Below are 14226 nucleotides of genomic sequence, written 5' to 3' on the forward strand. Positions count from 1 at the left end.
GACTCAGCCTTCCATCCTTCCGAGGTGGGTAAAATGAGGACCCAGATTGTTGGGGGCAATATGCTGACTCTCTGTAAACCGCTTAGAGAGGCCTGAAAGGCCTATGAAGCGGTATATAAGTCTACTGCTATTGCTATTGCTATTGCTATTGCTTTATGAATGGTAAGTAGCACCTTGAAGCGCACCCGGAGATCAACAGGTAGCCAGCGCAGCTCACGGAGGATCGGTGTTATGTGGGTGAACCGTGGTGCGCCCACGATCACTCACGCGGCCGCATTCTGGACTAGCTGAAGTCGCCGGATGCTCTTCAAGGGCAGCCCCATGTAGAGCACATTGCAGTATTCCAGCCTAGAGATCACAAGGGCTCGAGTGACTGTTGTGAGGGCCTCCCGATTCAGGTAGGGCCGCAACTGGCGTACCAGGCAAACCTGGGCAAATGCCCCCCTGGTCACAGCTGACAAATGATGGTCAAAAGTCAGCTGTGGGTCCAGGAGGACTCCCAAGTTGCGGACCCTATCTGAGGGGTGTAAATTTTGACCCCCCAGCCTGAGTGATGGAACGCTGGCCAAATTGTTGGGAGGGAAACACAACAGCCACTCGGTCTTGTCTGGGTTGAGTACCAGTTTGTTAGCTCTCATCCAGTTCTTAACGGCCTCAAGACCCCGGTTCATCACGTCCACCGCTTCATTGAGTTGGCATGGGGCGGACAGATACAACTGTGTGTCGTCCGCGTATTGATGGTATTTTATCCCGTGCCTCCGAATGATCTCGCCCAGCGGTTTCATGTAGATGTTAAATAGTAGGGGGGATAAGACCGAACCCTGCGGCACCCCATAAGTAAGGGGCCTCGGGGACGATCTCTGCCCCCCCACCAACACCGACTGCGACCTGTCCGAGAGGTAGGAGGAGAACCACTGCAAAACAGTGCCTCCCACCCCCACCTCCCGCAGTCGTCGCAGAAGGATACCATGGTCGATGGTATCGAAAGCCGCTGAGAGGTCAAGGAGAACCAGGATGGACGCATGGCCTCCATCTCTGGCTCTCCAGAGATCATCGGTCAATGCGACCAAAGCGGTTTCTGTGCTGTAACCGGGCCTGAAGCCGGACTGGAAGGGGTCAAGGTAACTAGCTTCCTCCAAGGTACGCTGAAGCTGGAAGGTCACCACCTTCTCAACAACCTTCCCAACGAAGGGAAGGTTGGAGACTGGACGGTAGTTATTAAGAACGGCTGGATCCACGGATGGTTTCTTCAGGAGGGGTCTCACCACCGCCGCTTTAAGTGCGGAGGGGAAGTGCCCCTCCCGAAGGGAGGCGGTAATGACCGCCTGGATCCAGCCTCGTGTCACCTCACTGTTGTTGGCAACCAGCCAGTATCTCCAGTATTAAAGATTAATTTCTTTTGACTGATAGATAGGTAGGTGTTCTTGCAGATGCAGAATATTAGGTGAGATGTCCTGAGGACCAGCAACCCAACCCCAACCTTACCTCACATTCAAACTATTGTGAAATCGGAATCAATTGTGAATAAATTTTATCATTTTTTTGCTTGGTGAGAAAAAGTGTCCATTCTACCTAAGTAACACTGGTCCTAAATCCAATCCTTACTATATGAAATAGAAATACATTTCCAATATTTCCAAATAATCCTTTTAGCAATTCCCCACATTCAATGCAAGTAAAGTTCATTAAAAGCAGTTGAATCCCACATTTATGCAGTATAATTAAACATAACATTTAACTTCTTTATTATTGAAAGTTTTCCACCATACTAAAGAAGGTAGGTGCTGCATTTGATTTTTGCAGATGCTGAACAGTGTGTGAGATGCCCTGAGGACCAGCACCCTAACAAGGACCGAGATCAGTGTGTTCCTAAGGTGATAGTCTTCCTATCCTACACAGAGGATTTGGGGATCATCCTTACTTCCTTTGCTTTACTTTTCTCTTTGAACACCGGCTTTGTTTTAAGCATCTTTGTTAAGCACATGGAAACTCCTGTAGTCAAAGCCAACAACCGGGACCTCTCCTACCTGCTCCTCATTTCCCTCCTGCTTTCCTTTCTGTCTTCCTTCCTCTTCATTGGTCACCCAAGGAAAACCACCTGCCTTCTGCAACAAGCAGCCTTCAGCATCATTTTCTCAGTGGCTGTCTCTTCTCTCTTGGCCAAAACCATCATGGTGGTGTTGGCCTTCCTAGCCACCAAGCCAGGGAATAGTGTGAGGAAATGGCTGGGGAAGCTTTTGGGTAACTCTATTGTCTTTTCTTGCTCTGTTGTCCAAGTTCTGATCTGCAGTATCTGGTTGGGTACTGCTCCCTCATTCCCAGATTCAGATATGGATTCCCAGGCAGGAGAGATTGTCCTGAAGTGCAATGAAGGCTCAGTCACCATGTTTTATGTTGCACTTTGCTATATGGGCTTCCTGGCAGCTATCTGCTTGGTGGTAGCTTTCCTGGCCCGGAGGCTGCCTGGGGCCTTCAATGAAGCCAAGCTGATCACCTTCAGCATGCTGGTCTTCTGCAGCGTTTGGATCTCCTTTGTGCCCACCTACCTCAGCACCAAGGGCAAGTACATGGTAGCCGTGCACGTCTTCTCCATCTTGGCCTCCAGTGCTGGACTGCTTGGTTGCATCTTTTTCCTCAAGTGCTACATTATTCTTTTTCGACCTGATCTCAATAAAAAAGAGCAGCTTATTTTGAAAAGCAAAACAGAATTTTGATTTTAAACATGTAGAATTGAGCAAGCAGTCTGAGCACCCATTTTCTTATCTCTCTTCCCAAAGAGAAATGTTTAGATCAAGAATGATAATTTCTTAAAGAAACCTATTCTATCTGTTTTATAATTAATTAATGCCCAATTTGCTCAAAATAATATCTTCTTTAAAGGAGTGGTAGAATGAAAACTTTACATTTTATCCCACATAAACATACATTGGAGGGGAAAAAGAAAGGAAAATAATAATAAGACCTGCAGAAATCAAAGTCAATATTTAGTGAGAAATTGGCTATTGTTATCTGGCTGCATGTAGTTTTGTGATGTATATGAATCTTTTTGTGATTTGACATCAGATTTCTTGGGTTCATTGTGCATTTTACTGTCCCTGGAAAAAAGCAAAGGTTTGGTTTAACTAGTCTCGAGGAGATCTGTATTGTCTTGACTGCTATGGTGAATTGATCCAATTAATGGAATTCCTATGGTGAATGATGGCATCTTGTTACCCTTGTGATCTTTATCCACAGTTCCATTGTCCATCTGTTCATGCCCATGCCATTGAAGGACATTAAAAATATTACCACACTAGGGGAGGAGGGGCCGATGCTGTGACAAGACAACATGCAATCTCAAAGCTCTGAGATCGCACTCGACACCTATCGCTGGGGTTCCAACGGACCTAAATCATCCCGAAGAGATGGTGAACAGGAAGATTATATCTTACTGATCTTGGGGATATCGCAAAATCTCTGAGAAAAGCAAGGCAAAAGTCTTCTGCTGGCAATAAAAATTCCAGTCTGTCAAGACTGAGAAAGTCAGGGCGACCTCAAAAGAAATATGGAGGAGAAGTGTTAAGCTGGTGAGAAACTTTTACTGTTTTTTTAAAAATGGACTGCCTATAAAATCTAAAAACTAATTTAAATCAAAGAATAGAAAAACTTAGTGGCAAATTTGATTTTTGTAATGGTTCTGGACAGTGGTTATCTTACTTTCTAAATGTTATTTACATGGATTGATTCTGAGTAAACCTTTTCAAATGGATGGATTATCCTAACATTTCTTCTGACTCTGTAAGCTACAAATGGATTGTTTTCATTTTGACATTTTTATTGCTTGGCTGTTCTGGCTTAAGATCTGATAAGATTTTACAGCTGTTCCTCTGAAGTTTGTTTTCACTTGCAGAGAGTTTGGGAGTGTGTTTCAATCTTGCTGAGCTTCTAAGAAAAAATACAATTGCGTATAAACATGGCATCTCTTCAAGTGGTGCTTTTAGCTTTGAAGAGAGTGTTTGATACAGAGGAAAGTATTGAGAGAAAATTGGACTATTTGGTGCATTTAGCAACAAAATGTGATGAAAAAACTGAGGATGTTCTTCAAATACAAAATAAGAAGATGGGAATTCAAAAAATTGAAATGGAAGATGAATATAAAGAGATTGAGCCTGTTGATATTCATGGCAATTGGTTTATTTCTGAGGGAGGAAAGAGTGGAATATTCGAAGAGGAATTAAATGAAGAGAAAACTTATTTCAAAGGACAGGACATAGAAAGAGAAGAAAGCATTAAAGAACTTATGGATTATGAAATACTATTTGCAAAATATTTGATAACAATGCTGAGAATTAAAGATAAGCTGAAAAAGGAAACAGAAGGAGGGTGTCAACATTATATGAGAGATACTTCAAACAAGTTGGAGTTACAAAGAGGAGTCTGTACAGATTTGTTTAAGAAGATGTTTGGAGAATTGGATCCACAAATGGCAGTAGATATAAGATTGTTTTGCTATTGGAGAGATACAGGTTGATAGATGGAAGAGTATAATACAAAATTAGCTAAACTTAGTTAAATTCAGTGATAATAGATATAGTTAAATAAAAATTGATAATGATAGCAATGTATACAATATTGACCTGTTATGATAAGTAATAATTGAGTATGAATAATGAATGTTACCTGAAAAGGGAAGGTTAGAAATATTTTTGGACTATTTATAAAGATTATTAATAACAATAATAATAAAAAACAACAAAATTAGACTCAGTTAAGTTTTAACTAATAGGGGGGAAATGTTATGATATAGGATATAGTTAAATAAAGAAAGGATATGATAATAAATTATATACATGGAGGTTTAGAAAATTTTGGTATTTAATATTATGGATGTTTAGCTAAAACAGGATATGAGGATTTAATGTTAATGGAGGATTTTATAAATAAAGATCTACTCTAGTCATCATACACAACAGTCTTCTGAAAGGCTTTTGAGAATCATTCAAAATGTATCTCAGTCCATCCTTCCAGTTGTTCTCCTTTTAGAAGGGAAGAAGTTGAACCACCTGGTAACAATCATTTGAGTTCAGTGGCAATCGTGCCCTTGGACAGAGATACGATTGACCTATGAAAGGAAACCTTTCTAAAGCACACTGAGAAAAAAAATTACCACAATGGACATACAGTTGGGGTGGGGGGAGGAAAAGAAAGGGGAAAAAAAGACTTCTGCAGAAATCAAAGTCAATATTTAGTGAGAAAATGGCTGTTGTTATATAACTGCATGCAGTTTTGTGATGTATATGAATCTTTTTGTGCCATGACATCAGATTTCTTGGGTTCATTGTGCAAAAATGCATAAATAACATGCATGAAAAACAAGAGTCTGGGTTTAACTAGTCTCTTGGAAAAACTGTAGATCTGTATTGTCTTTTCTACTGCTATGGTGAATTGATCCAATAAATGGTGTTCCGATGGTGAATGATGGCATCTTGTTACCCTTGTGATCTTCATTCATGGTTTCATTGTCCATCTGTCCACACCCATGTAACATCCATTCAAGGAGATTAAAAAATATTACCACAGTGGATCAACTTGGTGGGGCTTTTTTAGGTCTTTCTCACTACAGCAAAAGTTCATTGATATAGACATTGAACAGAGATCTACTCTATTCATCAAACACAACAATCTTCTGAAAGGACTTTTTAGAGTCATTCAAAATTTATCTCAGTCCATCCTTCAAGTTGTTCTCCTTTTAGAAGGGAATAATTTCATCAGTGATGCACCTGGTAACAATTGTTTGAGTCCAGTGGCAATCCTGCCCATGAACAGACATATGATTGACCTATGAAAGGAGACCATTCACTTGTTCATCATTAGTACATACACAGAGCTCCAAATCAATTATTCTATTACTAAACATATAGGTCTTCCTGTTTACTGCTGATCAGCTGTTCTAGACAGTGGGGATCGGCGCCACTGCAACTCATCGCTGCCAAATGGCGGCTGTGGTGATAGGCAAACATTGGCAGCAATTGGCGGCAACAGTCATCCTCACCACCTAGAACAGATGATTGGTGGTATTCCGGGAGGCCGATCCAACTGCTGATCAGCTGTTCAGCAGCGAAAGCTCCGGTGTTCCCCAGTGGCTGTGAACGGTGGCAGTGGTGACAGGCAGCAGCAGCGGTGACAGGCAGCAGCGATGAATAATGATGACACACCAACCCCCATCCTTCCCACCACAATATTCACTCTATAAGACACACAGACATTTCTAACCATTTGGGGGGGGGGGAGTGTGTCTTATTATGTGAAAATATGGTATCTTGTTTCTCAATTTTTGAAAGTTTTGTTAATTCTGTTTTGTTTTTATAAAAGAAATCAATGTTTTCCAGGGAAATTAGTTTTGTGATGTACACGAATCTTTTGTGATTTGACATCAGATTTCTTGGGTTCATTGTGCATTGTACTGTCCCTGAAAAAAACCAAGAGTTTGCTTTAATTAGTCTCTAGAAGAAACTATACTTTTCTATTGCTATGGTGAATCAATCCAATAAATAGAGTTCCTACATTCAGTGTAACCAAAATTACTCAAAAATAGTTGAATCCTGTGAAAATAGTATACTTAGATTTCAGTAAGACATTTGACAAAGTAGACCACAACCTACTTCTTGGTAAGGTACAAAAATGTAGAATATTTAACGTCACCACCAGATGGATTTGTAGCTGGCTGACAAACCATAGTCAATGAGTAGTCACTATCCACTGTCTACGAGTAGTTCAATATCTTCATAAGTGACTTAGATCAGGGAATAGAAGGGGAACTCATCAAATTTGCAGATGACACTAACTGGGGGGAATAACCAGCACCCCAGAAGACAAGCTGTGGATCCAAACCGATCTTGACAAATGTGAACAATGGTCCCTATCCAACAAATGAATTTCAGTGTAGAGAAAAGCAAAGTTTTACATTTACATTTAGAGAGGAAAAAAATGAAGCTATAAGCAGATACAGATTAGGCAAAAGTTGGCTCAAAAACAGTAACTGTGTGAGGGATCTTGGACAAAGGTGGTATTCAGAAGGTTCTTACCAGTTCTGGAGAACCAATAGCAGAAATTTTGTCATGGTTTTCTTGCCACGGTTTTGTCGGCACGCTTTTGTCGTGCGCACATTTGTCGGTGAACCGGCCTGAAGCAGTGCATGATCTCAGGCTCCTTCAGACTTACCGAGGCTGCCCAACACTCCAAAAGTTGATTGGTTATCCTACTCAGGAAGCCTCAGTGAGTCAGTGAAGCTGAGAAGGGCACACTCATTCCACTCAGCTTCTGGTCTCATCATTCTGCTTTTGGAGCTTTTGGCTTGGCAGTCCAACTGGAGGGCAGGAGAGGGAAACTGTGCCCTGGGAGCAGTGGGCTGGTACATGTGCATATGCAGCTCCACTCATGGAAGAGAGAAGGCTTTGGGGTGCCATTCATACAAGTAGGACTACAGGCACCAGCATCTTTCTCTTGTGTGAGTGGATTTGCGTGTATGCATGCACGACATGGACCATTCATGTGGCCCAGTTGCTAATAGGCCATGGTCCGGGACTGGTTCATTGGGCACAGATTGGGGACCCCTACTTTAAGAACAGCATTTTGCCACATGCCTTGATTTTCCTTTCAAATTCACATCTATAAGTTCTGTCCCTTCTACCTCTGTGTCCATTTATGATGACACTTGTAAGTATCACAATGCTTTGGTTTAGTGAAGCTTACAACTGAATGTTTCTGTCAGTCTTGCAGTCATATTCTTCTTCGAGCCTTGCCACACTTTCTAATATTCTACTATGCCTTTTTGGTTGTGGGAAGATGGGAGGGGAGATTGTACAGAGTAGATGCTATGTAGCCAAAACAAAATTCCTTTCTAGAAAGCCAAGGTCATCCTTTGTCTCTGCACCTGTGCACCTGACTGGAACTGGATGGGTGGAACTGCCAGCATGGCAGTGGAATATTGGACCATGTGACAGGCTGGTGGGTATGAAACGAGAGCTTGAACTTTCAACTGGGTGGGGAAATCTGGAAAGCTGTCAGATTCAGGTTTTCCCAGATGTGCCAACATGGCTCTCTTAATACATTGGAACTTTGAGCAATGCTTTGCCTTGGATTCTGATTTAATTTTGGATGCTATTTGAAACCTGACATTAACCCAAATCTCTATTAAAAATACTTCACCAGCTACCCCGAAATTTAGGGTGCTGTCTGGGGTCCTGAGCCCCAGACCCGAACTGAACTCGGGCGGTGCAAAGACTCAGGGAAGATGGAAGAGGAGAAGAAAACCACAGGGAAAGCAGTAGCTGACGGATCACCTATCTATGTTGAAAACTATCAACATGCTTTCCAAAGCCATGATGTAAGCCACAGAGGCCATGGAAAGGGATAGCCAGCTAGGAGCCAGGTGCAAAGAGCTGGCCCCTAGGCATCCCTCACAATCGGAACTAACTCTGCAAGATGAAGCCTTGGGATTTACTTCCCCTAACAGGAGTTGCTGTTAGAGCCACAGGGGTGTGTGTGCGAGATCAGCCTTGACCCACGAGTGGAGGGGACCAAAGCAGATGCCAACCGAGTGCTCCGATGAATGGGGATTCCAGCCACCTTCACATAGTCAGTTTCTGATCGGGCCTCCCAGACCAATTTGGACAGCTGAATGTGAGGGGAATAAATCCTTCCCTTAGCTCTGAACCACCCAGATGGACCATGGCCCAGCCAACATTCACCTTCCTGGTTCAAGACTTTGCAACATAATAGAGTGGGGATTTATGCTCCTTCCATACAGCAACAGGCAGGTCAGCCCAAAACCTAGCCGCTGGAGTAAGACCCATGGCAGTGCCCTTCCACCCTGGAGTGCAGACGGCCCCTCAACTGGCAAGGGGAAGTTAATCCAGCCAGCAGGAGATGGAAGGGGTTTTTTCTCCCCCTAGCCAGCCACCGTAGTTTGGGCTGCAGCCAGCAGTCAAGTCCCACTGGGGTGGGTTTTCTTCCTGGGCCGTGGATGGAGACAGTACCAATGGAGGCCCCTCCCCCCAGCAGATGGCACCAATTCAGATCACTGGCCCAGGGCAACTCCAGGAATTGGACCCTTAACTGCTTCCATCCCCAGCTGCAATGCCCCAACAGGGAGAACCAGAAAAATCGGAAGCAGCAGCTGAGCCATCCTGTCCTTCACTGCCACCCACGCCAGCATGAAACCAGTGTCAGGCACAGAGATGGCGGCTCTTTCCCCCTTTACAGAGTAGCATGGGGGAAGAGCTTGGAAAGCTCGTTGAGAGGAGAGCTCCCCCTTCCAGAGACAATTCCCTGCCAATAACAAGGCAGGGGAAAGTGCTGAAGGGACAGCTCCTCCAGAAACCTCAGCCAGCAGTGAGGCAATTGAAGCTGCCTGGGAGAAGAGAGCCTGGAAAATTTGCTAAACAGACTGCAGACTGCAGACATGCAAAACCTTTCCCCAGGAATCAGTGGATTAATCATAATCTTAATTTTTATATATTGGTAAATTTTATTCAAGTTTTATATTTTATGTGTATGGGGAGTGCATGGTATGACTGTAACTGACTGAATGTCCCACTTTTATTATTATATTGCTGTTTCTGTTTTTAACTTGTATTGGGGGGGAGTGATTGGCTGTATGTATGGGTTTGTCTGGCGGGCCGGGAATTTAGCCGGGACCTCCTGCACTGAGTGCTTTGGTTCCAGCCCTTGGTTGTGTGCATCGAAGGGCCTGCCAATGAATCTGGCAGCTGGGGGAGAGGGTGAAGGGACCACAGATGCGGGAGTAGGCCAGAACATAGGGGTCATAATGGGGAGGGGCAGATATGGCGGGAACTTCAGGGCAAGCCATTACCGGGGAAGGAGGGTTCCCTATATTAGAGGGATCCCCCCTTCCGGCCCTGTGAGTTCCATTCCAAGGCCAGATGGCGTGAGTAGTCAGGACCCTGGTCTCAGGTTGCTGTTGCTAAATGCCAGATCTGTGGTTCATAAAGCTCCCCTCGTCCAGGACCTAATTATAGATGAGGGGGCAGATCTGGCATGTATTACTGAAACCTGGCTGGGCCCAGAGGGAGGAGTCCCCCTCACAGAAATGTGCCCAGAGGGTTTTCAGGGGCTTCATCAACCGCGATCCTAGGGAAGGGGCAGAGGAGTGGCCATTGTTAGTTCCTCATAGGATCCCTGCTCCAGAGCTTGTTGGGTGTGAGTCCTTGCTGGTGAAGATGGACCTTGCGGGTCAAGTGGGCTTGTTGTTGACGTACCTGCCTCCCAACAGTGTGACAACAGCCCTCCCCTTGCTCCTCGAGTCAGTAGCTGAGCTGGCAGTTGAGTTCCCCAGACTTATGATACTGGGGGACTTCAACTTGCCTTCGCTCAGTGTACACTCTGATGGAGCACAGGAGTTCATGGCTTCCATGACAGCCATGGGCTTGACCCAAGTAATCCAGGGTCCGACTCACTCAGCGGGTCACACACTCGACCTCGTATTTCTCTCGGAGCAGTGGAGTTGTGATCTTGGTTTGAGGGGTAGTGAGATCTTGCCCCTGTCATGGTCAGACCACTTCCTACTGAGGCTTGACTTTTGGAGACCAATCCCCTGCTGTAGGGAGGAGGAACCGATTAGGTGGTTCCACCTCAGGTGTCTTATGGATCTCAGGGTTTCCAGACGGCACTTGGCATTATGCCTGATACTCTCACCCACAGTCCGGTGGAGACCTTAGTTGCTACTTGGAACTCGGTAGCGTCTGAGGCTCTCCACCGGATTGCGCCTTTACGGCCGATCTGCAGCAGTGGATCCAGGAGGGCCCCTTGGTTCAACCGAGGACCTCCGGGAGATGAAGCGCCAAAAGAGATGCCTAGAGCACCGCTGGAGGTCCAGTAAATCCGAGTCAGACCGAGCACTATTAAAAGCTTGCATCGGAGCATACCTCTCGGCAATACGGACAACCAAGAGGTGGGAGTGGGCAGCACCGTTTTTCAGTGGTTCTCCTCCTACCTCTCGGATAGGTCGCAGTCGGTGTTAGTTGGGGGAGAGAGGTCGACCCCTAGGCCCCTGAAATATGGGGTCCCTCAGGGTTTGGTCCTATCCCCCCTTCTGTTCAATATCTACATGAAGCCACTGGGTGACATCATTCGACGGCACGGGATAAAATACCATCAATATGCGGATGATACTCAGTTGTATCTGTCCGCCCCGTGCCAACTCAGTGAAGCAGTTGACATGATGTGCCGGTGCCTGGAGGCTGTCAGGGTCTGGATGGGAGTTAACAAGCTTGTACTCAATCCAGACAAGACCGAGTGGCTGTTGTGTTTCCCTCCCAAGAATTTGGCCAGTATTCCATCACTCAGGCTGGGGGGGGTGAAAATTTACGCCCCTCAGACAGGGCACGCAACTTGGGAGTCCTCCTGGACCCACATCTGACCTTAGAACATCACCTGTCGGCTGTGACCAGGGGGGCATTTGCCCAGGTTTGCCTGGTGCACCAGTTGCGCCCCTACCTCAACCGGGAGGCACTTGCGACAGTCACTCATGCCCTCGTGACCTCAAGACAGGACTACTGCAATGTGCTCTACATGGGGCAGCCTTTGAAGAGTATTCGGAGACTACAACTCATCCAGAATGCAGCCACGCGAGCGATTGTGGGTGCACCTCGGTACACCCACGTTACACCTATCCTCCGCGAGTTGCACTGGTTACCGATCGGTCTCTGGATACGCTTCAAAGTGCTAGTCGTAACTTATAAAGCCCTTCATGGTATTGGACCTGGGTACTTGAGAGACCGCCTGCTGCCAATTACCTCCCACAGACCCATTAGATCGCACAGGGTCGGCCTCCTCCGGGTTCTGTCTACCAGCCAATGCCATCTGGCTACCACCCGGGGGAGGGCCTTCTCTGTTGCAGCTCCGGCCCTTTGGAATGAACTCCCCACGAAGATTCGGACCCTCACCCCTCTCCAGGCCTTCCGGAAAACCGTCAAAACCTGGCTGTGCCAGCAGGCCTGGGGTTGATGAGTTCCCCTCCCCTCTCGACTTGTATGGCTGTATGACTCTTGTGTATTTTAATTACGTGTATTGTGTTTGTATCCCCTTTCCCCTTTTGAGTTGTTCGCCGCCCTGAGTCCCTCCCGGAGAAGGGCAGCATACAAATAAATCAAATCTTAAATCTTAAATCTTCCGAAGGGCCCTTGCCAAACCCGGATGAAGGAAGAGGGGGGGATGATGACCCGCTTGTAAGTGCAGCCATCCGACCCCTGGCCATCAAAGCCAAGCTCATCGTGCCTGAGACAGGGGTAGAAGTGGAAGTTGAAGCCATTGTGGACACAGGCTGCACCTGATGCTTAATCAGCATATCCATTGTGGAGCAGTTAGGCATATGCACAAGACTCCTAGCTGATCCCATTCAGTTTGAAGTGGACCGGACACTAATTCGAGGGTTCCCTGCCAAGCAAATTACTGACTTGGTGAAGTTCCAAAGAGTGTGCCACTATGAACTTCTCAGATTCATCATATCTCTGAAAATGCATGAATCAATTATTTTGGGGCTTGCTTGGCTGGACAAGTGGGCACCTACCATAAAGGAGGAAGACAACATTTGAAAATTGGCCCCCTATCTCCTGTAAAGCCAAAGGGCCACCTGGGGACTATTGAACCTGATACAGCTGACAGTCCAGAGCCTGCAGCCCCCACAGCAGACACAAAACCCCCAGGCATCCAGCAAGTGCCAAAAGAATACTGGGATCTGGCAGGGGTTTTCAGTGAGGATGATTGCAACTATCTTCCCCCTCACCAACCCACCAATTGTGCGATAGAATTTGTCACTGGGGCCACCCTACCGAAGCTGAAAATGTACTCCATGACTCCTAAAGAGATGGTAGAATTAAAGAAGTACATTGACAATTTAAAGTGCGGCTTTATCCAACCAGCTAAGTTAAAAGTAGCAGCTTCATACTCTTCAAAGAGAAGAAAGACCAGGAGTGGGGTTAGGCTATGTATTAAGGGTCAATGGCATATGCATAAAAAAATACCTACCCTCTACCCCTCATGAAAGATATGTTGAAGCACTTGGCTAAAATCAAAGTGTTCACAAACTGGACCTGAGAGAAGCATATTACCGCATACAGTACATATCAGGGAAGGAGATGAATGGTAGACCACCTTTTACTGCCTCCTGGGTAGTTTCCAATTCAAATTCATGCCATTTGGGCTACAAAGGGCCCCTCTCAGTCTTCCTGCAGTTCATTAATGAGGTGCCATATGAGAACCTGTACAAGTGGTGCTCATTTACCTTGATGACATCCTTGTCTTTTCTGAGACCCATAAGAGCACATGAAGCTGATACGACCAGTCCTGGAAAAGCCTCTGGCTGCCAAGCTATACGCTAAATTATCAAAGTGTGAATTCCACAAAACTTTACTAGGTTACCTTGGCTATTGTATGTCCAGCGAGGGGATAGAAATGGACCCAGGGAAGGTGAAAGTGGTGTTAGACAGGCAACCTCCATGCACCCGCAAACAGCTACACGGCTTTCTTGGATTTGCCAACTTCTATAGGCAATTCATCCTGGCTTTTGCAGAAGTTGCCCTGCCGTTGATTGAACTGTTATAAACAGGGTCTTCCCCAACAAAGCCAAAGGCTATTGGGTGGACAATGGACTGTCAAAAAGCATTTTAGAAATTAAAATGGCTCTTTGCCCAAGAGCCCATACTTCAACACCCTGACCCAGAACAGCAATTCATTAGATCTCATAGATTAGGCCTCCTCCGAATTCCATCTGCCAGTCAGTGTCGACTGGCAACTATGTGGAGGAGAGCCTTCTCGGTAGTAGCTCCGACCCTTTGGAACGATCTCCCCGTGGAGATTCGTACCCTCACCACCCTCCAGACCTTCCGCACAGCCCTTAAAACCTGGCTATCCCATCAGGCCTGGGGTTAAAGAATGTAACTCACCCCCACCCGAATGGTATGAATGTTGTGTTTTATTTTTTACTTATGTATTGCTTTTATATGTTATTGTTTGTATTCCCCTCCCCATTAGTTGTGAGCCGCCCTGAGTCCCCCCCGGGAAAAGGGCAGCCTATAAATAAATTTCAAAAAAAATAAATTCATAATCCAGGCAGATGCCAGTGATGTGACTGTAGCTGTGGTGCTGTTGCAAAAGAACAAGGAAGGACATCTCTTGCTGTGCACTTATGTCTCCAAAAAAACTCACTGTTACGGAAAGAAGATGGGC

Source organism: Thamnophis elegans, chromosome 2 (genome assembly GCF_009769535.1).
Source record: "Thamnophis elegans isolate rThaEle1 chromosome 2, rThaEle1.pri, whole genome shotgun sequence".
Lineage (NCBI taxonomy): Eukaryota > Metazoa > Chordata > Lepidosauria > Squamata > Colubridae > Thamnophis > Thamnophis elegans.